The sequence below is a fragment of the Patella vulgata genome, chromosome 8 (genome assembly GCF_932274485.2).
Source record: "Patella vulgata chromosome 8, xgPatVulg1.2, whole genome shotgun sequence".
In the NCBI taxonomy this organism is placed as follows: Eukaryota; Metazoa; Mollusca; class Gastropoda; family Patellidae; genus Patella; species Patella vulgata.
In genome coordinates, this window is record NC_065886.2 from 29,022,280 (window position 1) to 29,046,752 (window position 24,473).

The 24,473-nt window shown below is 35.1% G+C and overlaps 1 long non-coding RNA gene across 1 annotated transcript; it reads left to right on the forward strand.

Moving 5' to 3' along the window:
- The first annotated feature begins 15,504 nt into the window (after window positions 1–15,504).
- Window positions 15,505–23,569, forward strand: LOC126829346 (uncharacterized). Its single transcript, XR_007683363.2, has 6 exons — window positions 15,505–15,609; window positions 18,189–18,296; window positions 19,633–19,740; window positions 21,915–22,016; window positions 22,200–22,307; window positions 23,475–23,569. It is a non-coding gene; the product is annotated as an uncharacterized LOC126829346 (long non-coding RNA).
- Window positions 23,570–24,473: the final 904 nt, after the last annotated feature.

A 24,473-nucleotide genomic window follows, 5' to 3' on the forward strand; every position in this document is an offset into this window, starting at 1 on the left:
GAAAACACATAAGCAAGTTCCACAGAGACGATGAAAACTGTAATCCTCATTTTGCGTCTCATCAACAGAACAAGTCAGATTATTATTATTATTATTATTATTATTGTACATGTAAATGTACAATTTTCTAGCCCACAACTTCCACGGCTGAATGTCTGTCTAAATGAACTTGACAAAATAAAATATTGTCGATTTGCAATACAATTTTATTTTTCTGTCTTTGTATTGTAATAAAAGATTCCATTGTTTTTTTTATCAACACTTTCTTAAGGATATCGGTCAAATAACTGTCGTCAATAAAAATAGCAATGACAAAAGAACAAAAGGCCCACCAACTGGAAAAAATCCATAGCCATTTCAAATGAAAAAGACATTTAGTTATTTTAATGTAAAACAAAAAGATCGGTATTCATTTTTGCTGAATTCATCGGACATGTCAGTAGTAGCCCCTGTCATTTCAGGATACTAACCACCTATTTGTTGTTCTTGTGACATCCGCTTCCACCAACTGTGATATCGCAGAAAAGTTGTCATATTTTCATGTTTATTACCTTAGCACGCAGGGGTATTTTCTGTGTGTGGAAACTGGAGTAAACCCATGAGGATGAGAAGACGCCCTTATCTACTGTATAGGGCATTTTGTAATCTACCACATACCGTCTTGATGTTATTTACCTAATAGCAGAACACATTATTATGGGAAACAATCACTGGCTTTATTATATAATACTCTGTTTTTTTTTATCTGCTTTATTTTTTTTAAAAAAAGGTAACACTTAGTAGTTTAAATGTTGGTAAATTGATCACTAATTGTACAATTATAAATAAAACATAAATATGTTTCTCTACTTCCTGTTGATTAAATCATGTATGTCGTTACTGAATCATTTTACCAAGAATCTGAAATTACTGCATAGTTCGTAACAAGTGACTAGACCTCCTTAATGATGCACTACCCGTAGGGTGTAAGAGCCAAATCTTCCTAATGCAGGTCTTTTTTCTCACTTATTTGGAATATAAATTATTATTTAGTCATTTATTAACATGCCACGCCCATAATCAACTCTCCGAGCCGTCCAATGGCCCCGATTTCAAGTATATTGGAACATCGCGGCCATTTTACATTTAAAGGTTTTGCGATAAAATATCGTTGCTACGATAATAAACAATCTTCGCTAGATTTTGACAAAACTTCAAATACTTACAACTTCGCACAGTATAAAGCAATTCGACTAAAATTTTCAATATATATAATTTTTCAATATCTATTTTAGAACTATTATATACTAGCTCTTTAATTATCCAATTCTTATGCATCATTAATGAGTTTCGGTGTTATTTAAAGTGTTCTTTGTTAACAGGTAATTCTATTAAAAACAAGATTATTGATGAGTCCTTTGTTAATGATTTCAGGTACAATAAAATATACTGTTAACGTTATAATAGTATCCACGGCTACTAACACGAAACAAAAATCTTTACAAAGAAACAGTTGACGCTAATATTCTTAAAATATTACACGTTAAAAAGCATATCAATATATAAAATAGAATATAAGAGTTTCAAAAGAAGTTAAAAAAAATAACAAAGATATAAATAAAAATGCATCCCCTCTCTCTCTCTCTCTGTCTCTCTGTCTCTCTCTCTCTCATCTCTCAAAATTAACGAATGCGCGTTAATATATGTGCTTTAATTCCTCAAAATTAACGAAGTGCTTTAATATAATATGTGCTGTAACGTTTTTTATTTAGTTTTCCATAAAATACTTTCACCTTCATTCACAGGTAGCCATACATGTCAATCTCAAAATAATATATTTTGTTAAATTATGCTCTTTTCATTTCCTTCCCTAGACTAAGTAAGTTATTTTACTTTTATTCTGCCATCTAAATATTTCCTCTGTAACAATGACTGGTTTGCCAAGTAAAAACCAAATCATCACTATTATATTTTTCAAAAACTTGAACATCCTTGGAGAAGTACATTTATTTAGTAAATATTGATACCAAAGAAAAAAAACACCACTACATTCTCAATATAAAGCCATCAAATTATTTTATAGATCTTAATGTGGAAACCCAACAGTTATTAATCACCCTTGCCTTTTTTAGTCGCTTTTTGGTTTTTGCTGTCACATACAACACCCGCTCTAAATATTTTTTTATAGACTGCAGTGTAATCCTAAAGACTAAGAATTTGTCCTGAAAACTTGAAATATTAAAGAGGAATTATCAATAATTAAGAGTAACAGGCGATAATTATTGAAAATCCAAGCACCTGACCTGGAGTGAAGTATTTGTGCTAGTAAGATGCCGTATGTATTATTGTATGATGAAATCAACCTTTATTTTTAGACAATATTAGTGAGAATTTCAAGTGTTAATGAATCTTTTATATGAGATGGTCTTACTCATCAATATCTTTTTACAATTTTTTGATATTCTCCATTTTCTTTGATTTTAATACTTTATTTTTTTTTTATCAATCCTGTACCTTATCTATTAGTTCTCTTTTATGTACTTATCATTTTGAAACTCATTATGCCACTTCAAATAATTGTTCCGTATTAACTTTTTAACGGCTTATAATCACTGAATCATTGTGGCCCCACCCCCCGCTTATGACTTTTATTTAAATATTTTGTACATATTGTTTAATATTTGCCATTTTCCCTGGTATTTTTTTTTTCATTTCATTTATAATAACCTGTAATCTTGATGCTTTTATCATTCAATGCGCGCCCCTTTTATGTACATGTACAAAAGTTTCATCTTATAATTAATAATAATTTTATTGAACTTGTATAGCGCCAAAATCCAGCTTGTAAAGCTGCTCATTGGCGCTTGTACAAAAAAAAAAGTAATATTTGATTATGAGTACACAATTTAAAACAATATAGATAGAAAATCATATGCGAATAAAATAAAACTGTTTTGTCAAACAAGATAATAGGATTTATTAAAAACCCAACAGAATAGAGGGTACAGGTACAGATAAAATATATATAGAAAATCATAACAAATTAAAATTAAACTATTGGGTAAAACAAATAATTAGCAGTGTACAGATAAAATATAAAACATTAAAATAATTGGTAAAATAGATAAATTACGTGATGGCTTTTTGGAACAATTCTGTTTTTAGATTCTTTTATGTCTTTCAACACTGAAGATATGATGTAAATGTCTTCTATATTCCCTTTGTTTGTACCACTTTACAGTTTTTGAAAATATTTCAGTTTAGTGCATAATTAATCTTATTAGTGCTTGGTTTTGTTGTTATTAAAATAAGATATGTATTTAAATTATATCTTTTTGGGGGTTGAAGTAGGGATATTGGGTGCACAGCTATTTTATGCCCAGTGCTTGTTTTAGGGTAATCAATTTAAATCCCTTTCTTTGTGATGGGAGGAGGGAGGGGGAGGCGAATTGTCATTATATAACACAGTTTTATTAATATTGGAATTAACTTTGTTTATTAACATTCCAAATTTCTATTTATTGATGATTTGGCAGTATAAATTTAATTTATCCTATCAGTAAATTAATAAATAAAAATTTAACAATTTTATTGTTATATAATTTATCAAACATTACAGTTTAAACAGGACATGAGAAAGGTTGTTATACTGGAAATAAATTGGGAAAATTTAACCCAAATCTTTGTTTGTGGGTATGAACAAGTTTGTATGAAACAAAAAAAAGTTTCATAAATTTCAACACAAGTTTCATGTAAATTTTAACATGTTTCATAAATTTCAACACAAATTTGATCATTTATAACGCAAGTGATGTATAGATTTTCGAATAAGTTTCAACACAAGTCTGTGTTAAATTGATAAATTTTTAACACAGGTTTTGTGTTGTTTCAACATTTAACAAAAGTTTGTGTTGTTTCAACACAGTTTGTGTTGTTTCAACACAGTTTGTGTTGTTAGAGACACCTAACTTGTGTCTAAAATAAAACAATTTTTTTTCAGTGTATATTATTGCGACTACAAACATCTGATGTTCCCCCATCGTTTATCTTCTGGGTCAGTTAATTGGGGGGGGGGGCGATGTCATCATTTATATGATGTAACTTTCGCAACAAAACGTTTTAAAAGAATATTAATTAGATGAGATAATTGATTAGATAGCACTCAAAATGCCTGCACCAACTAACGTAAAGGCTAGATCACACGACATTCGTGCAACAACTGGCCTAAAGGTAACACAGAGTAAAAACACAGAGTAAAAATACACAGAGTGGCGACTACTTCATTTGCATAAAAAAGTAGGTCGCGCACTGCATCTTTGGGTTTGTCTGTAATGTCACTAAACATGGCGGCTAAAGAAGACGTTTCGCAGTTGAACAGAAGAAAATGTAAACATCCGAGTGGTGGATATGGTACCCAGAGTAGGTCCTATACCGGGTGTTTTAATTTTAGGGACTATTGAGGGATTAAAAAAATTCAGCATTCCTGAAGAAAAATAGCCCAGGCTACGTCGCGTCGTCTGCTACGAGTACGATACGAGTCATCGTCGAGTGCTAAGGCCTAGTGCTATAAATATATAATAAATACTGAGCCATAATAACATAGATCTAATAGATTATAATTAAGAACAGCAATATATATATCATCAAAAAATTTATTTTGTAAGAGTACATATTTGGTGAAAGATGTTTTCATATTTGATTGGTTAGGCTTAATTGGCATTATATTGCATATTATCATATTATGATATATTCCAATGTAGAGTACTGAGTACTGTAGGCCTAGAAGTAGATCTATATACGTCTTTATCTTATGATAATATGACCTCTCGCTCTAACTTGCCTAGGCTAAATCAAATCAAATCAATGTGCTATTAATGTAATGTAGGGAGAGACTTCAGAGACTAGAGAGAAATTTGGTTTAACGTCCACTCGACACTAACTAGGTAATTTCGGGACTAACATGGTTCAGATTTATTTCAATAATTCACTTGATGATGGGTCTTTTTTAGCAGAGGAAACTGGGGGACCCGGAGAAATCCCACGAGGTTGGACATGCGACCCTACTCCTTGTCTCGTACAAGCGGGGAATCGAATCCAAGCCACTTGACTCCATGACATGTCATAGGTCTAATAAACGTATTAATACCTGGTAATTTAAATTGTAGGCTCTTTTTTTAGTAGTTTCGCGTACGCGAGGCAAGAAGTAGTTGCGATTCGATGTAAACCAAATCATTCCTTGTATTCTTTATCGCATGCTATCTAGTATTTTCGTAATTTTAGAATTACATGTAGTTGTGATTTTTAAAGGATCAAATTTTAAATAGTAAGCTTTACTGCCTGTAGTTGCACATGTTCTTTTTACATTCTATATTTTTTGTAAAAACAAATAAAATCTACAAACACAATAATAGGCCTACAGTCTACCGAATAAAATAAATTTAGATTCATATGTTGTCATTAAAAGCAATTGAAAAAAAATCATGTGCGAGGAAACTAACTATATTTTCTGAAGAATCTGTTGTATTCTGGCAAAAGGATAATAAACAAGCCTAATTTTTTCTAAGATTGTGTATCGAAAAATGTGATTCTTTGTAGGCCTACAATTACTTGGGGTAAACAATTTAAGTGTTAAGTTTAGTATAAACCTTTCCAAATTTCATAACAAAAAAATTATTTTGCTCAATTTTCAGTTGCAATAAACTTTTAATAAAACAGTATGACTAATACTGTTATGCTATTCAAAATCACATTTCCCCTTTTACTGGTAGGCCTTAATCTGACAAATAAAATATTTACTGAAGCACTATCACTAATTTTAAACCATTCAGTAATTCAAAATAACTTTATTTACTCTGTGATTATGTTGTAGGCCTATTTAAAATAGAATTTTAATTTCTTTAATTATTTTATTTTTAAAAATGAAAGCCTACATTAATTAATAGAACAAAAATCATAAAAGCACACGGTCAACGTTGGAGCCAAAGGTATTTTATCATGGAAAACAACCAACGGCTCAAATCTGTTTATTGGAAAACGTTATATGCCTATTTGAAATTCAATTTTAATATTCTTAAATTATTATTTTATATTTTAATGAAAGCTTACTTTATTAACATAACATAAATAAGAGAAGCACACAGTAATAAGCTCTAGAAGACAAAGGAATTTTTCTTTGGGAAAAAAAATAAATTATGTTGATATTCAGTAAAATAGGCCTTATCCAAAAAAGGGCGTGGCACTTTCACATTTTCAAATGGCCCATTTTAAGGTGTATGAAAATTACATTTCAAATCTCGGAATGGAAACAAAACAAGTATTTGGTGGAATAGTTTCAAAGTTCATAAAACCTAAATAGACCAATTCGTAAACTGTCACAAATGTCGTCTCTCGTCTCAATCTCACTTCATTCCGGGCCGTACCACGCTTTATGTATGTTTTAAAAATATGAATCAATTTTTTATAAATTCCCGAAACACACACACAACTAACATATTATGATTGTATGTGATAATTCTCAGTAGTTTTGTTACCGAAAATACTATAAAACTACGAAATTAAAGAGATTTAGTTCATCGATATAGATATCGTAACGTCGTTGAGCGAACTGTCGGTGTGTGTTTATTACAGACAATTCCCAAGATGCATTGCGCGTCGCTGTGTTTCTATGGCCGTAATGCGAGTCGCCACTCTGGTTATTTTTACTCTGTGAAGGTAACTTCACACGACATTCCTGCAAAAACTGACATGAAGGTTATATCACAGGTCTTCTGATAATATTCTATGATACTGATTTATTTATAATTAAATCCGATTTATATATTTTCGGAAGTTATGGAATTTACATATATTCCAGTTAAACTGGGACAAGTTTGCTAATATGGCATCGTTTTCAATTGATTAGATATAATAATGGATTGCACTGGGCAACGAATGGTGCAGAGTTGATTAAAAATGATAATCATTTACTCTGTTACTGGCAAAACTATGACAAAAATTACTCATGCAAAATTCCCTTTTCCTCGGCAACAATTAAAGAAATACAAAAGTCCAATGTCTACCTTTTGTGCACATTTCCCATCAGACATATATCATTTACATTTGCACAAATTGATATTTGGCATCAACGTTGCAACACAGAACAGAACAATTTTAAACATTCATAAGAATGATACATGACATAAAATAATATCAGAGTTAATATTTTAAACACAATATTATACAGATTTATAACCATTAAACTATCAATATTAATACATATTTTTTATAGGTTCCCGTTTCCTTTTCTTCTAATATTTCATTCGGCAAACAGTCCCACCACAATAGTTCCTTAATGCGTCACCAGATATGTATGTAGTTAACCACATTATTGTTAATTTATTCTCATATTATTTAAAGCCGCGAACCTGGTCTACACATTCGGTTATATTTTTAGGACTAGCGATGTGGTGTTCCATGTTGCGTCGGACGGCTATGGGACGAGGCGTGGGCGCGCGCGTGTGGGTGTGTGTGTGTATGTGTGGATGGGTATGACACGGGCGCGTGTTTATCTGTATTCTTTGAATTAATGACCCCCCCCCCAAACAATGATCTAGGTTGTGCGACACGTCAGCAATTTTTGTTTATTACATTCTGATTTAAATAAACTAACATTATTTATCAGTTCATTACCCCCTGTGGCTGATCATAGGAATTTAATATATATTATTTATTGGACTGGATCGATTCATCAAAAAATAACTAATACCCTTTAATTTTTACCGCAAGGAATCCGATAATTTGATGCGTACTTTTTTATTACAAATATATTGCTTTAAAATAATATGGCCCGTTGGCTATAGCATGCATATTAGACGTAATTATGATAATGTGTATTTAAAATGAAATTTAGAACTAAAATAAAACCAAGTACGAACAATCCTAACCATTAGACAAAATTCGAAGTCTTAAAAAACGGTATAGACAAAATAGTGTAATTAGCAAATGGACTGTTCAGCGGGTACAAAATACATTACATGCCGATAACTTCACTTTGACCATTGCAAATAAAGAGTGAAATCTTCCCATAAGTCCTGAAGAGAGTCGACACAAACTAGGCCATTTCGGGACTAACACACGGTTTAATTAATTTCAACAATTCGCTTCCGCGTAGGGTCTTTAGCAGTGGATGGAAACCGGAGAACCTAGAGAAAAAACTCACGAGGTTGGACAGGCGACCCTATCCTTGTCGCGTACAACCGGGGAATCGAAACCACGCCAGTCATTTCCGGACATGGTTCAATTCTGTTTCAAAATTTCACTTGGGGGTAGGAGTCTTTAGCAGTGGGACCCTACTTCATGTCAGGTACAGATGAGGGCTCATCGAAACCACACCACTTTGAATAACAATCTGGTTTATTTACCGACTATACGTCATTTAATACGTTTTCTACTGCTAGGGGATACTTTGCAATCCATTATTCTATTGTTGTCTTGTGATCGTTCAGATTTAAATCCTGAAATATCCTCATTAAAGATACATGAACACCTTCATATGTGAATCCCGAATAACGAAGTTAAAAACGAATAACAAACAGCTCGTTATTCGCTGCTTGAATAAAAATGTGGACTGTTTTTTCGTCTAGGGGTCGTTTTGCTGTGTTTTATACTACCGGGGGATACTTGGCATCCATCATTCTAGTCATGGCTACTTGCATATTTGAATCCCGAATATAAATTTGAATAACGAATAACGAGGTAGCTTGTACCTCGTTATTCGCCAAGAATGAGGCAAGTCACCTCTTTATTCGTTATTCATCGCTTGAATAACAATCTGGTTTATTTACCGACTATACGTCATTTAATACGGTTTCTACTGCTAGGAGATACTTCGCAATCAATTAGTCTATTGTTGTCTTGTGATCGTTTAAAATTAAATCCTGAAATATCCTCATTAAAGGTACATGAACACCTTCATATCTGAATCCCGAATAACGAGGTGAAAAACGAATAACAAACAGCTCGTTATTCGCTACTTGAATAACAATGTGGACTGTTTTTCGTCTAGCGGTCGTTTTGCTGTGTTTTATACTACTGGGGGATACTTGGCATCCATCATTCTAGTCATGGCTAGCTGCATATTGGAATCCCGAATATAAAGTTGAATAACGAGGTGGCTTGTACCTCGTTTTTCGCCAATAACGAGATAAGTCACCTCGTTATTCGTTATTGGTGAATAACGAATAACGAAAAACGATTCAACTTCACACTGCCCTTATCATGGAGCATTTGAATTTATATTAATGCTAATGATGTTGTCCCTTCGCGATGGTTACTTGCATATTGCCATGTGAGATATACGGTGATTTGACATGAATTTCAGCGAGATCCTATGTATCACATATGTTGCTGTGTTGCTTGATACATGTATCTAAAAAACTAAATGAAGCCAGAAGAGCATCTTGTAACTGTGATGAAATTCACAGCCACATTTTGACAATAAAATAGTATTCTACGACCTCGAAAATCCAAGAAAAGGCGTATTACACGACCAATGTTCGGGTTTAGTATAAAATTTTATCCGCAATTTTGGATTTTCGCCATTTTGAATATAGCTACGTAAATGGTCACACCAAAAATGAACTACACTACCCCAAAAACGTCAATACAGAGCGAATGGGTGTAATTACGACGTCTTTTAACGAAAATAACTGGTAAAATCCAGCCAAACTGGCGAAAATCAGTGCGCAGTACCTTCAGGGGGGGGGGGGGGGTACAGACGGGTAACCCTCTTTGCACCCCACTTTCTCCGTGTTTCTTGATATTGGCGAAGGACTTGAATCTCAAAAAAGCAGATTTGAAGGATGCATATCTACAAAATGTCCCTGAAAGACATTTGATTAAATCAGGTTTCTAAAACGAACTGAAGTTGATGCTTGAGTAGTGGATTCACATAAAAACTACATTTTCTATCTTAATCAGCTACTCAGGCATCCTCATTCATGATATCTTTAGTTCGTTTTTAAAAACCTGATTGATTGAAATGTGTTGGAGACATTCTGTAAATCAACTGCTCGGACATCTTCAAACATGACTTTGTTATTTATTATGTTATTTTTTAAATTTTATAAGTTTCTCTATCCATCCATGAAATCATTTTTTTTTAAATCTGAATATTGAGAAACGAGCAGTTTGTTTTTCGTTATTATAATACCCCAGAGCATGTTTCAATCTGCTGTCGTTAGTATTATGATCGATTTGACTTGGGGCTGTATTTATTATTAGTATGAACGTGTGAAAGCAACTGGTAGGGTGCATATGCAGCCAAAATTTACCCTACTGATAGTTGAACTCGACACGGCGAATGTGCACGCTTCAGTGGCTTGTCTCGAAGTGATTTCTGGTTAGTCACGCGGTGCGATAACAATAAGCACGAACAAGAGTCTATGAGTCTATAAATAGCCATCCCACGTGAAATTCTCTATACATCTATCAACTATTACAGCCGTAAAAATCTATTGTGGACGATTCTGAATAGCAGTTATATTTAGCTTTTTGATTATTACAGCAGTTTTAGAAATTACATTCGTTTTGATTTTTAAATTGTTTTATCATTAACAATACCGTTTTGGTTTAGTACAAATAATATCGCAGAAACACGCATTTTACTTTTACAAGGCCCTTAAAACAATTGTTGAGTTGCCTTACGTGCGTGTTTCTAAATTCAATTTCTTGTTCCAGCTTTCTGTTATGTTTCGTAAAAAAACGTAGTCTTGATTATCCCGACCTGTCAATCAAACGGAGAATGGTCGGTAGACTGGTTAAGCGAGACTAATTTGAAAACGAGGGCACGTAATTTCTTGTTCCAGCTTTCTGTTATGTTTCGTAAAAAAACGTAGTCTTGATTATCCCGACCTGTCAATCAAACGGAGAATGGTCGGTAGACTGGTTAAGCGAGACTAATTTGAAAACGAGGGCACGTAATCTATTTTTTACTCAAAAGTGCTCGGATGTTATGGCCGACACTCGGGATCATTTTTCAGTCTATTATGTATTGATGGTTAAATGGTCATTGATTTAAGGCATGGTATGATATATATAAATATTGTGGTGAATTGTCGAGATACGTATTTGGAGATATTTATTTATGGTGGGGCACCCTGCAATTGGCCCCCGCGGATTTATATAAGTCCGCGTGAACTCTAAACGCAGTGGGGGCTATTTATCTTTAAGACCTCTCTATTTTGATACACCCACCTTACTAGCAGAACGTGGGATTCCAGAAGAATTGACAGGTAGTGGAATTTGTTGTCTGTGATTTGTTTCCCAACTGGTACAAGACAGGATGAAACAATTTACTAAGATAAAAGTCTCTATCAAACAGTCTACGCGACTCGGGACTAACATGTGGTTCATTTTTTGTTCTTTAATAATTTGCTTGCGTGTATGGCTGGTTCTCTAACAATGGGAGGAAATCAAAAGTCTCTGAGAAAACACACAAGGTTCAAGAGGTGACCTCTCTTCTTGTCACGGACAAGCTGGAAATCGAGACAACACAACGTGACTCAATGTCAGACCTAATGAACTAAAGAGTTCATTTTTCGTAGACATGCATCGTTTTCGCCATGGACTGGTGCTTGAAAGATTATACTCTAGACATGAAGAGAAAAGACAGAACAATTAAATACTGGACACAGAAAACATGTTTATCTGCCTATGTTGCAAATAATGCTTTTATCGAGGATAAAAGATGAATCAATATTGTGGCTTTATTACTCGTTAATCTCGTTAAACAATTTACAGATATTCGATTAATGTTTTCTTGAATAACTTATGCCCTTTGGTTAACGATTACACTATTTTCAGTCTATATTATTATCACCTTAAGGAATGATATGTCACTGACGCTAAAGGGCTTTTCTTCTTAACCGACCTTACTGTTTGAAAATGAAATGGGGTTTAGTGGCTTACGTTTCTTCGCCACTGAGGCTAATAGAGACAGGACAAAAAAAATCATTGCATAAAAAGCAGTTGTAGCATTAAATTATTATTAATTCATTAATTTGTTAATTTATTTAACTGTTATTAGTTAAATTGTATAAATAATACAGTTTTTGCTTCGTGAGGTTCAGCAAGCAAATACATTATTTAAGACGCGTTCTTATTCAATTACCGAATAATTCCCGTGTTGTCTTTAGCGACAAGAAGCGGGGTCCTTCGATTTCCTCCCACTGCTATAGACCCCTACGTACAAGCGGGTCTGTGTCCAGAAGGGTTTTCGTCTTCTAATCCTTAACAGACTGTGTTAACTGTCACATAAAATAATAGCTTGTGTTGTCCAGAACGTTTTTCGTCTTTTAATTCTTAATAGATTGTGTTAACAGTCACGTAAAATATCAAACTTGTCTTTATATAATAGAGGGGGGTTGGGTGGCCGAATGGTTAACGCGTGCACGTTGGATCAGAAGATCTGTCATTCAACCAAGTGGCGTGACATTCAATTGAATAATTATGAAAATTTGAAGGACATACTGGCGTCAGATTTAATGTTGGTAATTTTAGCGGGAAAATTTTGTCGACGTTATGGGAATGAGTGGCCAAGAACAATAGACCCAAGCTGAAAGATAAACCCCATTAAGCAGATAATTTTGGGAGCATTTATTTTTTTTTTTTAATTTATAATACATAACATAACACAATTTGAAATTTTTGCACGCAGCACAACATAGTCCAAAAATTCTAATAAATTCAGTCTTCCTTGTTCATATCTATAACCTCGATATGCACTCTAAGGAGTGCGGTTTCAGTGCTATGCCCCTCTCGATAAGCAGACTGGAATTTACCGAGGAGTGAGTTTCGAGTGAGATAATCTATTATTTGAGATAAAATGATCTTTTCAAGCAATTTTGCTAAAAATGAAATATTTGACACTGGTCTATAACTTTTGAGTGCATTACGGTCAAGACTTGTTGTTTTAATCAGAGGTCTTACAATGGCCTCCTTACAATCATCCGGAAAAATACCAGAGGAGAGCACATCATTTATAATAATCGTCAAAGCTGGTGCTATTTCATCCAGACACTCTTTTAGTAGTTTTGTAGGAATTGGGTCCAGAGCACATGACTTACACTTCATTCGACGCACCACTGATATTACATCATTAACATTCAATGGCTCAAAAGCAGAGAAATTACACTTGGGTGGGACATTAATATCAGTGTAAGGGGGGGTCAACAAACTTTTCACGAATTTTAATAATTGTTTCGGCAAAAAAGTCAATAAAGGTCTGTGGTAAAAATCAATTTCAGTGAACTATATTAATAATGACTGGTCCCTGCCTCATTAACGCTTTTAATCCGTTTTAATCCAATCAAAGGGTGCCGCGGTCGACTTTCCAAAACTCGGTGAGTCGGCTATATGGGAAGACCCCAATTAAATAATAGATAGGATAAGTTAAGTAATATAAAAACATTCAAGTCGTGCGCGATTTTGTTCCTGTCATCTTGTTTGTTAATAGTACGATATTTTAAGACTGATAAAAATAATTACACAACGTGAGATGTTAAAGAAACATTTAACGATACGTCCTATAACCAGTTAATGAATTACAAATGCAACCAGAGACAATACGTTGGATGTGGGGAGTTTTTAACAGTTGGGCTTTCCACATCTAGCGAGCGACTCATAGAACTGCATCGTATGACATATTTGATTTGGTTGCCGAACTGTGTGCATAGCGACGCATAGTGCCACACAGGGTCAAAACCTCACCCCCCCCCCCCCGTGTTCTCAGTCTTCTTGCACTATAAAGAGTTAAACATCCATCAAACAGTTGTAGATAAATGTCATGTATGAAAATTGCACTCTCCGGAAGCTAGGAATAAATACACAGAAAACTAAGATAATGGTATTTTCTAGAGTTAAAATTAGAAACAAACCCACTATTAAGTATGGAGATATAGAGCTAGACATTGTTGACGAATATGCATATTTGGGCATCATGTTTAATTACAATGGTTCATTTGTGAAAGCAAAGTATAAACTTTATAATAAAGCATCTTCAGCAATGTTTTCCCTTCTATTGACACACAGATCCATCTTTTTAATTGCCAAATGTCCCAATGATTTTATATGGGTGTGAAGTCTGGGGTTGTACTGACATTATTCTGTTGAACTTCGATTTTGCAAAATCTCACTACAAATAAAAAGCATCACCCCTAATGTAATGATCTATAGCGAACTGGGTATTTATCCACTGCAGGTACTTATAAAGTGTAGAATAGTTAGTTTCTAGTTTCTGGATCAAAGTTAAAATTTGCATATTTAATGTATGATATATTGTAAAAGATCCGATAATCCCAGCAAGAGACTTTAAATTCTACTGTTTTGTCTATTATTTGGAATATCCATGCCAACAATATTGACGATAAATGGTTAAAAGAGTGTTTGTTATTAAGGTTAAGAGACCAATATTTGGAGGATTGCGATAGTACTGTTAAAACCTCGAATAAATGGGCTAATTACTGTCTGTCTAAATCTACCCACAAGCATGAAAAATATCTAACTGCTTTACCTGTAAACTATAGACGCTATTTTGCTAGATTTAGATGTCGAAATCATAGACTACCAATCGTGTTTGGAGTGTTTTTAAAAATCCCCTGGGAAAAACGACTCTGCGTCCTTTGCTCTGATAACGAAATAGGCGATGAATTTCATGCAGTTTTTAAGTGTCCATTTCTCCAGAGTGGCCGAATAAAATATTTAAAACCATATTATTACACATATTCTTCCTATGTAAAGATGTAGGAAGTTTTAAATTGTCATGATGTCGATTTAGAAAACCTATGTAAATTGATATCGATTATTTTAAGTTTAAATGAACTGTCTAATGTAGATAACTAATTATATATAAAAATACATATATTATGAATGTAGCATATTGTCCAAAATCTATCATTGACTGTATGAACTATTTTGTAAATTATATTCATATGTCTCATTGTAAGATCTGAATAAAGACTATTATTATATTACTTAAAATAGAAAACAGACGTTTACAATATTAATTTGGTTTTTAGAAGAGTTCATTTTAATTATAAATTTATGTTACACGTTGCATACTTACATACCCACCAAGCGCACACCATCACCCCGCCCCCATACTAAACAGGCACCGCCCACACACACAACATCATCACAAGACACCTAAATCTTCACATAATATATGCAATATATACGTCACCTCCATATACGCACCCATCATACATATTTTCATACATCAATAAATTATAACCATGGTGATGTTAATATTGTATAAATTGCTATATTTTAGGATATTTTAAGATTAAACCTCCGTCAGCTACTTGTGCAAATACGTGATTGGTTTGAGATCAATATCATATGAGAACACAATGGTATATAAGACTTAGATTTAGAAACATTTATACATTCTTATTGAAGCACGAGAAAACAAGATGACTCTATTGAAAAACCTTATTGTAATGCTGTCAGTATCTACAGTATTCGTGGAAGGATATAGACCTGTTTCATCTAAAAGATTCACCAGCCGTACCTCTCGAATCGTCAATGAGTTGTATTCCCTTACAAAGGCAGCAAGCTTACAGTTACAGCGCAATATCGAAACATGTGGACGAGGTGAGTATATACATTAGATCAAATTATGCCATATTGTCTCCCAACCTCTGTCAGCTCGCGGACTCATTGTGACAATTTACAAATCTCCGTGGGCATCCACATCCATATGGACTTTGTTTAGTCAGAATTCACATCATTTAGGCGTGGGGTGAGGGGGTCAACTACCCAACCTCGTCGGTTTTCTCCGGGTCACCCATCCGGTTGCGAATGGATAATGGGCCCTGCGCGAAAGCGAATTGCTGAAAAAAAAATGTACCGTGTTATTCCGAAATGAAGCAGTTTGTGTCGAGTGGACGTTAAACCCCCCAGCTCTGTTGGTCATAATATATTACATATTTGTAGAGGAAATTGAATTAATGCTCGAAGATAGCCCCAAATTTGGCCAATCAACAGCCGACGCAAGTGCGATGCCTATAGAAGGTCACACGATGGCCCCTGAACCACACACGAAGACAATACGAAGACACATGAAGGTCACACGATGGCTCTGTAGAGTTGCTCAGGACCGACTAAGGAAAATGCTTTATAGGGCGTCACAATCTCCCGAAATTGACACCAGATGATCACACGATAAAGTAAATTCGGCTCTGATTGTAAAACCATCAGGCCATTATTCGTGAGAGCATCTTAAGCCATCGTGTGACCGCCTGTGAAGTTTCTCAGGCCCCGGCAGAAAATTGCTTGGAGCAAGAATGTCGTAAGTGACATTTTCAAAAAATGGAGAAAATTGCATTTAAAGATTTAAATAAAAATGACGATTCCGTGTCATTATTTATTTACTAATGAGATTCATATCTCTGATTTATAATACATTTCGAGTGATTGAGTGTTGTCAGGGCCTGGTATAAATTTTGGGCTCATAGCCAAAATTCACTTACGACATTTTTGCTCCAACAAATTTCGGTCTAGATGTTTGGTGCAAAATTGTTGTAAGTGCAGGAAGTAACCAAAAACTCACACTGGACTCAATAAATAAAAGATAAATAGACTCGCCCAAATATATTTTATTATTAAGAATTAATATAACTATTATAATATCATATTTGGGGAAATATGAACAAGATAAAATCTATTAACAAATTCCAGCCTAGATGTTTGGTGCAAAATTGTCGTAAGTGCAGGAAGTAACCAAAAACGCACATTGACCCAATAAATAAAAGATAAATAGAATCGACCAAATATATTTTATTATTAAGAATTAATATAACTGTTATAATATCATATTTTGGGGAAATATGAACAAGATAAAATCTATTAACAAATTTCGGGCTAGATATTGGGTGCAAAATTGTCGTAAGTGCAGGAAGTAACCAAAAACTCACATTGACCCAGTATTAATAAATAAAAGATAAATAAACTCGACCAAATACATTTTAATATTAAGAATTAATATAACTATTATAATTATTATGGCATCATACTGTTGATGACCTCATAGCCTATGTGACATTGATGTTCTATCATGAAATCAAATTCAGCTTATAACAATCTGGTAATAAAAAATGTCACTTACGACATTTTTGCTTCAAGAATTTGGTCAACTTTTCACTTACGACAATTTCGCACAGACAAGATTTCAGGTTTCCATGACAACATAACGAGCAAAAACATGCTCATCTGAAAAGTTGGTCATCAACTATCAATAATATATCGTAACATGGAAATCGCACATTTTGTCACTTACGACATTCTTGCTCCAACCCAACGATGTGATGGTTCATTTTCTCGTTGAATTCGTGTGCCCATTTCGCCCTTCATAAGGCCACTGTGAGGGCCTTGCGAGGGCTTCATGTTGCCTTCCTAAGACAATCGAGCAGATTCTTGTTTACTTCGTATTTTTATCGTATTGTTTGCGTATGGAGAACACGCGGTTGCCATGCAAGATAGGCCCACATTTTGCAAGCGATGGACAGAGAACCAACTAAAAAGCGATTTTACGTACAATCAGGAGCCATAATCCTGGTGTATGACATTGGTCCTTAAGACAATATTGGGTCTTTGAAAAATGTGTTGCTTCACTCTCTCTATAGAGCCAAATCACACGTACTTAATGAACGTGAATGATACATTTATATATAAAAAACAGTGATATTTTGGTAAAATCCTAACATTGTAAAAATAACCATCAGATTCTGTATGTTTATTGACTTATGGCTGGTAGACCAAATAAGGTAACGAAAATGAACCGTCGCAAGGTCTTTCGGCAATTATTTGGCATGCCAAAGTTTTTGCCATTGCTCAAAAATTTGCTACCGGAGCTTGATATACAAGAAACTTTGTGATTTTACCCCTTTTTTTCATTACTCCTTCATATATAAATAATCTGAATAAAATCTACCTGTCCATAATATGATGCATTGGACGTTCCACCTTTACTTTAGTTGATTACGACCCCAAACCATGCCATAACTACTACAATATTTTACCTGTATTACCATGACTACTACAATAGTTCACCTATATATTTTATTTTATGAGGATCTCCACCCATGTAATTTCGCGCTTATATTTTAGTTGAATTATGATGTCGAGCCAATCTAATGTAATGATTACTAAAATATTCCACGCTTCTATTGTAGTTGATCCATGTTATCCCAACCCATGCTATGCTGGCGAGTGTGTGTCTCAGCGAGGAGGAGGTTTCAGATGTAATTGCCCGGATGGATTTGTTGGTAAATTGTGCGATGGTAAGTTTTATCCTATATTAAATCATCTTTTATAGCCGATCGCAGACACAGAACAACATTTCTCTGAACATTAATGGGACTGAAACTCCGTGCATTCCATACAAGATGGCCGACTTCCGTTGTCTGAACATGAATGAGACTGCAACGTACAGCCGATTTTAGTACAATAAAACTAATAATCTATAAAGAGTCACTTAAACATACATTATGCAAGAGCTAAATCTGCCAATTGCAGGTCTTTCTTCAGGCCTGAAATTTTATCTTAATTATTAATTAGACATTAATTAACATATCCAGACCTTAATCAACTCTCGATGGCATCGCTAGCCTGCGATATTTACTGGATCATGATCCCATTTGCTGCTCGACTTCCATTCATAATTTTATCATAAAATGGATGATCGAGATTATGTTTTTTATCGTACAGACTTTAGTAATGATGATCGAGGCTAGGTCGAAATTTCAATCGCTTAATTCTCGGTTCTAGTGGATCAATTTGACTGAAATTTTCAGCAAATTGTCTTTACATTATCTAGTTTTTAACTATTATAGTGAGAACTGCCAGCTCTTTTTATCTTATCTCCCATAATGTATCTTTAACATGATAATATGTCTGCATATTTATACGCCCATATTTCAGTGTGAACGTATTATGCCGTCACGTCGTCGATCCGTCAACAATTGGCGTGTGGACGCGATAGAACCAACAGTTTTTTTTTTCTAAATTTGGCGTGAAGCAGTGTGATCATGCCATGATGAACCACAATAACAGGGTTATGTCCCCTTTTCCGAAAACAATGTAAAATCGATAGCGGATATGTTTTTAGTGGATTGCTTTACATATTGGAACCATGAGAGAATGATACAGTTTTTAACAGATTGATTTCAAATTTGGTGAGAATTATTTAAATCATGAGCGAACGAGTCCTATCGATGTTCAGCATTCCACGAACTTAAAATTTGTGTGTGAAGCATTTTGGGTCACGAGAAGACGAATCCTATCAATATTCAGTTTTCTGCTACCTTAGCTCCTAAGTTGCCCCCCCCCCCCACACCGGCTTTAACAAGCACGATAGGGATCATAATTCTTGAAGACAGAAATTGGGTCAACCCGCACGTTTTCCTTTGAGATAAGCTGCTGTCGATCACTGTCAATTTTTGAGACAAAGCTGTTGTGTTGGTGTATTTCCTTGTTTTACGTTGTATATCTTATAATTCTATAGATCTGTAACCCCACCTTTCAGTACGTTTCAAAACTATGATCCCGCTTGTATTTAAATATGCCGGCTTCCTGGAGCATGTATGATCTGATGTTTTCTTCATATTTCATTTTAAGTCGATTTCTGCAATCCTAATCCATGTGCAGATGACATGGCTTGTAGGCGGATAGAAGGGGGTTTCTCATGTGATTGTCAAGATGGATTTGTTGGAATAACTTGTGAAGGTAATGTACTTCAATGATACATCAATGTTACAAAGACAACAAAATGCTTTTTATTTTCGTCCATGACAGATTTCGAGGCAGCTTTTAGATTATTACAGTGATTTTTTCTGTTTATATTTAATCCTTGTTATTATTGTCATGACAATGGGGGGTATCGGAAGGTACATAGTCAGAAAATATGGATTATGTTTTCACTTAAATTCTTCTAAAAACACTCAAGTATGAATTCCCTTTAAACCTGCACAGAGTAATTTTGATCTCGCCAAACTCAAAATTGAAATTCATGATGTCAAGACGTAGACAAGTAACAGTTATCTTAAACTCCATGCTGACACGAAGTAGTATCTTGTGATTGGGTTTATGTTCGTGCTTGATATCATATCAACCATATTTATAAAATAGGTTATTATCCCCCAGGAAACATATGTAAATATAGGTCTATATCAATTGACGTTACAAAGGCCCTGATTTGTTCGATTTTTTTATTTGGTTAAACATATTTTATTACCATTGTAGCACCATGGGTCTTTCTGTCAGACGTAGAAAGCGGATTTCCCAAACAAGTCGCCACATCCTTCGTATGACCATGCATCTTTTCTTACTGCATATATTAGTAGCCTTGTGATCGTCTAGTATTTCACTTGTCGTTACCGGGAATAACAATGCAACAGTTCGATTTTACATTTTATCATAACTGGATAAGCATACTTTACAATAGATTGCAAAATAAAATCATCCTCTCAAACCCTATCCAGCCAGACTCACTGGGGCGAGTTTGCTGATAGAAATGGCTACATCTTTTTCCTCCCAGAATCAAGCTGCTGTCTGACCAATGCTCATATATATGATAGTTCTGTAGCTTTGGGTTCTGGACCTTCAATGATCTAATTGGTCTAATATGATGTAAATAATTATAGAGATTGGTTAATTAAGCCAAATGATGCAATTGTAATTTTTCGATCACGTGTTAAACATGATATTTTCATTCCTACGGAACCAGCTAATGTTTACCAAATTATAACTCTTTTTTATATACCAATCTGTCACTCATTCTTGAGTGCATTACAAAATTCGGTAATAGAGCTTGGAACTTGAGACATGGTTTCATACTTACTGTAAGCTGACTAAACGATTTTTAGAATTAATATATGATTTTACAAGTCCTGCTTTTCTGTACTCGCTGTGCTCATGAAGCCAGGATAACGCTATACAGTATACTATGAGTGAGATCTTACCTGTACAGCGGCACTACGGCCTACTCTTACTGTCATGGGTTCTTGTACGTGTATGTCTTAAAACAGAAGTATTTTATAATAATTTTTTATGCAAATAATTTTCACGAAGTGGTATCAATGGATCATGTCTCACAGAATATATTCACACGTCACAAGTCATCTAAGTGGGGCATTAATTTAGACTAGTATTTAAAACAGAAGTATTTTATGATAATATTTTATGCAAATAATTTTCCCGAAGTGGTATCAATGGATCATGTCTCCCAAAATATATTTACACGTCACAAGTCATCAAAGTGGGGCATTACTTTAGACTAGTATTTTAGAAGCCGAAGATTGTGGGTAGAGGTAAACCGATTTGAACTCGTCAAATAAGAAGTGATAACAGGTATTCCAGAAAAAAAAACCGTCGCCATTCTCAGTTTCTGATATCTGTTATTTTCCGTGCATTCGTTGTACTGATTGTCAGTAATCTATTTACCATGGCTAATCATATTATGTATTTTTACAAGCACACTCTCTGACCAATCCCCTTTTCTGGTGGCCTGCAGTAACGATAGACAATTTGATCCGACCGGATACTCGTACACTTAGGAAGTTTTCGCGATGGTGGTCTCGTCAATTTAACGAGTTTACTAAAGGAACCTTTTTTTTATTTTCTACTAGACATATTTTTAATTACCGGGGTTGTGGTCGACTGGCTGTCATTGAATCAAGTGGCGTACTGGGGTCGATTCTCCGTTTGTATGTGACAAGGAGTGGGATCGCATGTCCAACCCCTGATTTCCTCCAACAGCTTAAAGACCTCTACATTAACCCCCCCCCCTCTCTCCCTCTCCCCCCCCTCTCTCTCATTAACTCTTTTTATAATAAATATACGTCGAGTTCTCTTCATCTTGGTTACAACTCAATGATCAATTATATCTTATTTTATTACAGTCAACCTTTGTAATCTGTGTATGAATGGTGCCACGTGTATGCCTTCTCCTGGTAACTTTGCCTGTGCATGTGCTGATGGATTTGTTGGAAGAGTATGCAGCTGTAAGTAACATCAAGGGTGTTGCTACCCGTTATTAGTTACAGCTCATGCAATCGTTATCTGTGTACCATAACTAATCATGCTACTTTTATTACAGTCAACCACTATGATCCATAACTAATCATATTATTTTTACTACAGTCAATATCTGCGATCCATAACTAATCATGTTAAATTTATTACAGTTCATCTCTGTGATCTCTCGCCTTGTTTAAATGGTGGTATTTGTAAACCAGCACCCGGTGACTTTACCTGCAAATGTCCATCAACTTATACCGGAAGGTTTTGCCAAGGTAAGATTACTGCTTTAAAGATGTTTACTCAATTGTTAAGATATTGATGTTTTATTGTCATCTCAATAAGCACACACTTCAGTGTGGGCGCAATACGTCGTTACCCCTGTTCGTCGGCCACCCAAAAATTGGCTGCCCCACCCCCTCAATCTTCGGGCAATCTGACTTTTCGGGCAGTAAAGAGAAAAAAAAATTCATCCAGTTGGTAGAATAAAGTGCACGAGTGTCTGGAGCCACTCTACTTTATGCGACATTTTTCGGGCATCGATTATTAGTTGTGAATGCAGCAGCAACAGTGTGATTAGGTGTTTGGAATTCAGCTCGGCATAGAGTGGGATTTCGATATACATAAGCATTAGAGAAATTTAGAGTTGCTTAACTCACGGGCTAGAGAAGCAGAAAAACGCATTTGCGGTAGTTAAATTTTCAAAATTTTCATCCCTGGATGGGGTCTCAGGGGTGCTGTAAAATTGACGGACAAGGTATATCTATTGTTTTAATGGTCGACAATTTTTTCACAAGGGGGGCGAAACTATTTGCAGCCTCCCCCCCCCCGGACTGGTAACGGTCCTTGTTAAATATTTTCTGAATAAAATTTTGCACTTTGACTAGCTTTGAATAATTCTTTTTCAGAATCTACGTTTTCTTTTTTAACCATATTTTCTACAAATTGACTTTCTCGGATCAGTTCGTCGTTCGAATCGTTTGAAAACATTGTACAAAATGAATACCAGTTTGTGAACACGTGGTTACTAAACTGTAAATTACAAGAAAAGGGTATAAATCAACGTATTTCATTAACAGGCCACCATAAGTCTGTACCAACTCTCACTACGAAATCGGCACACTTTCAGTTCGACCACGACTTCGCTTAGCGAGTATGGTGCATGTTCCATACTCGCGTATTAAGGTTGTGCCCCATCATGCTCTCCACGTTTCTATCATGACACAATCAGTCGTTGTGTATGTGTGAAGTGGATATAAGGATAAAGGTTTAACCGATGAGTTTGTTTGTTAATTTGCTGTTTACAAGATTCTTCCCCAACCAGAACACTCTAAACGGGTTAAATAAAACAATTTTATTTTTCATCCGATAGCAGACGATCTGAGTTCAATAAATGTGCTGCTTGTGCCTTAAGAATTTTCATTTTCTATATTTCGTTATAGACAGCACTGGCACTGGTGTCATCATTGACTAAATGGAATGGTGGTCATCGCTATTTTGGTTACTAATTTGGAGAAATCACTTCGCTATTGCGACCACCATGCAATTCATTATAAGAATAAATATTATTTGTTCCTTTTGTTTGTCTTATTTATTCACATATATATTTATTTTGACGTGGGAGCCATGGTGGCTCAGTGTGTAAGACGTTGGCTCGCTAACGTCGATGTCCCGTGTTTTATCCCGGAGTTGGTCGAGAACGTTCATCGGGAACTTCCAGCGTGGTTCCTCGTTGTCAGTGGTGCAGCACTGTTGCGGATTGGTGCAGATTGGACGAAAAACCAAGGTCCCGTGTACACAGTGACGTGCACGTAAAAGATCCCTCGGCAGATGGAATTCGATATAAGAGTAGGCCGTAGCGCCGCTGTCTGGGCCAATTTTTTCCATAGCACACTGTATGACGTATGCTCGTCTTCATTAGCCCAGTCGGAGCAGAAAATTAGGACGTTAATCCCATTTCATTTTATTTCTGTTTTTGACGTATGAATATTGGGCCTATTTAGGCCTATTGGTGTATAGTGTATATATTTCCACCCCTTTACTTGTTGCGTTGTATTAATATTATGTTCAGACCTGGATAATGTAGACGGGCACACGCCATGGAGTGAACTATAAACGAAATTTTGCCCGGACAGAATTGAATTCCAACTGTCAATGGGTCTTTTACGTGCACGTCCAGATGCACCAAGACAAGCTGAAACTACGCCGGAAAACCAGAGGAAATTTCTAAACCAACAATGGGACCTGCAAATTAGCGAGGTAGTGCCTTACTCACTGGAGCCAAAACGGCTCTAATGCACTTATCTAGTGGCAACCCTAGATTACATGTATAGCATTACACTAGTGGTTATAGCAGCAACCCTGATGTAATGATATCACCAAGTGTAACAAGTATTACTTTAATAACATTATACTAGTGACAACCCTAGTGTAATTCCAGT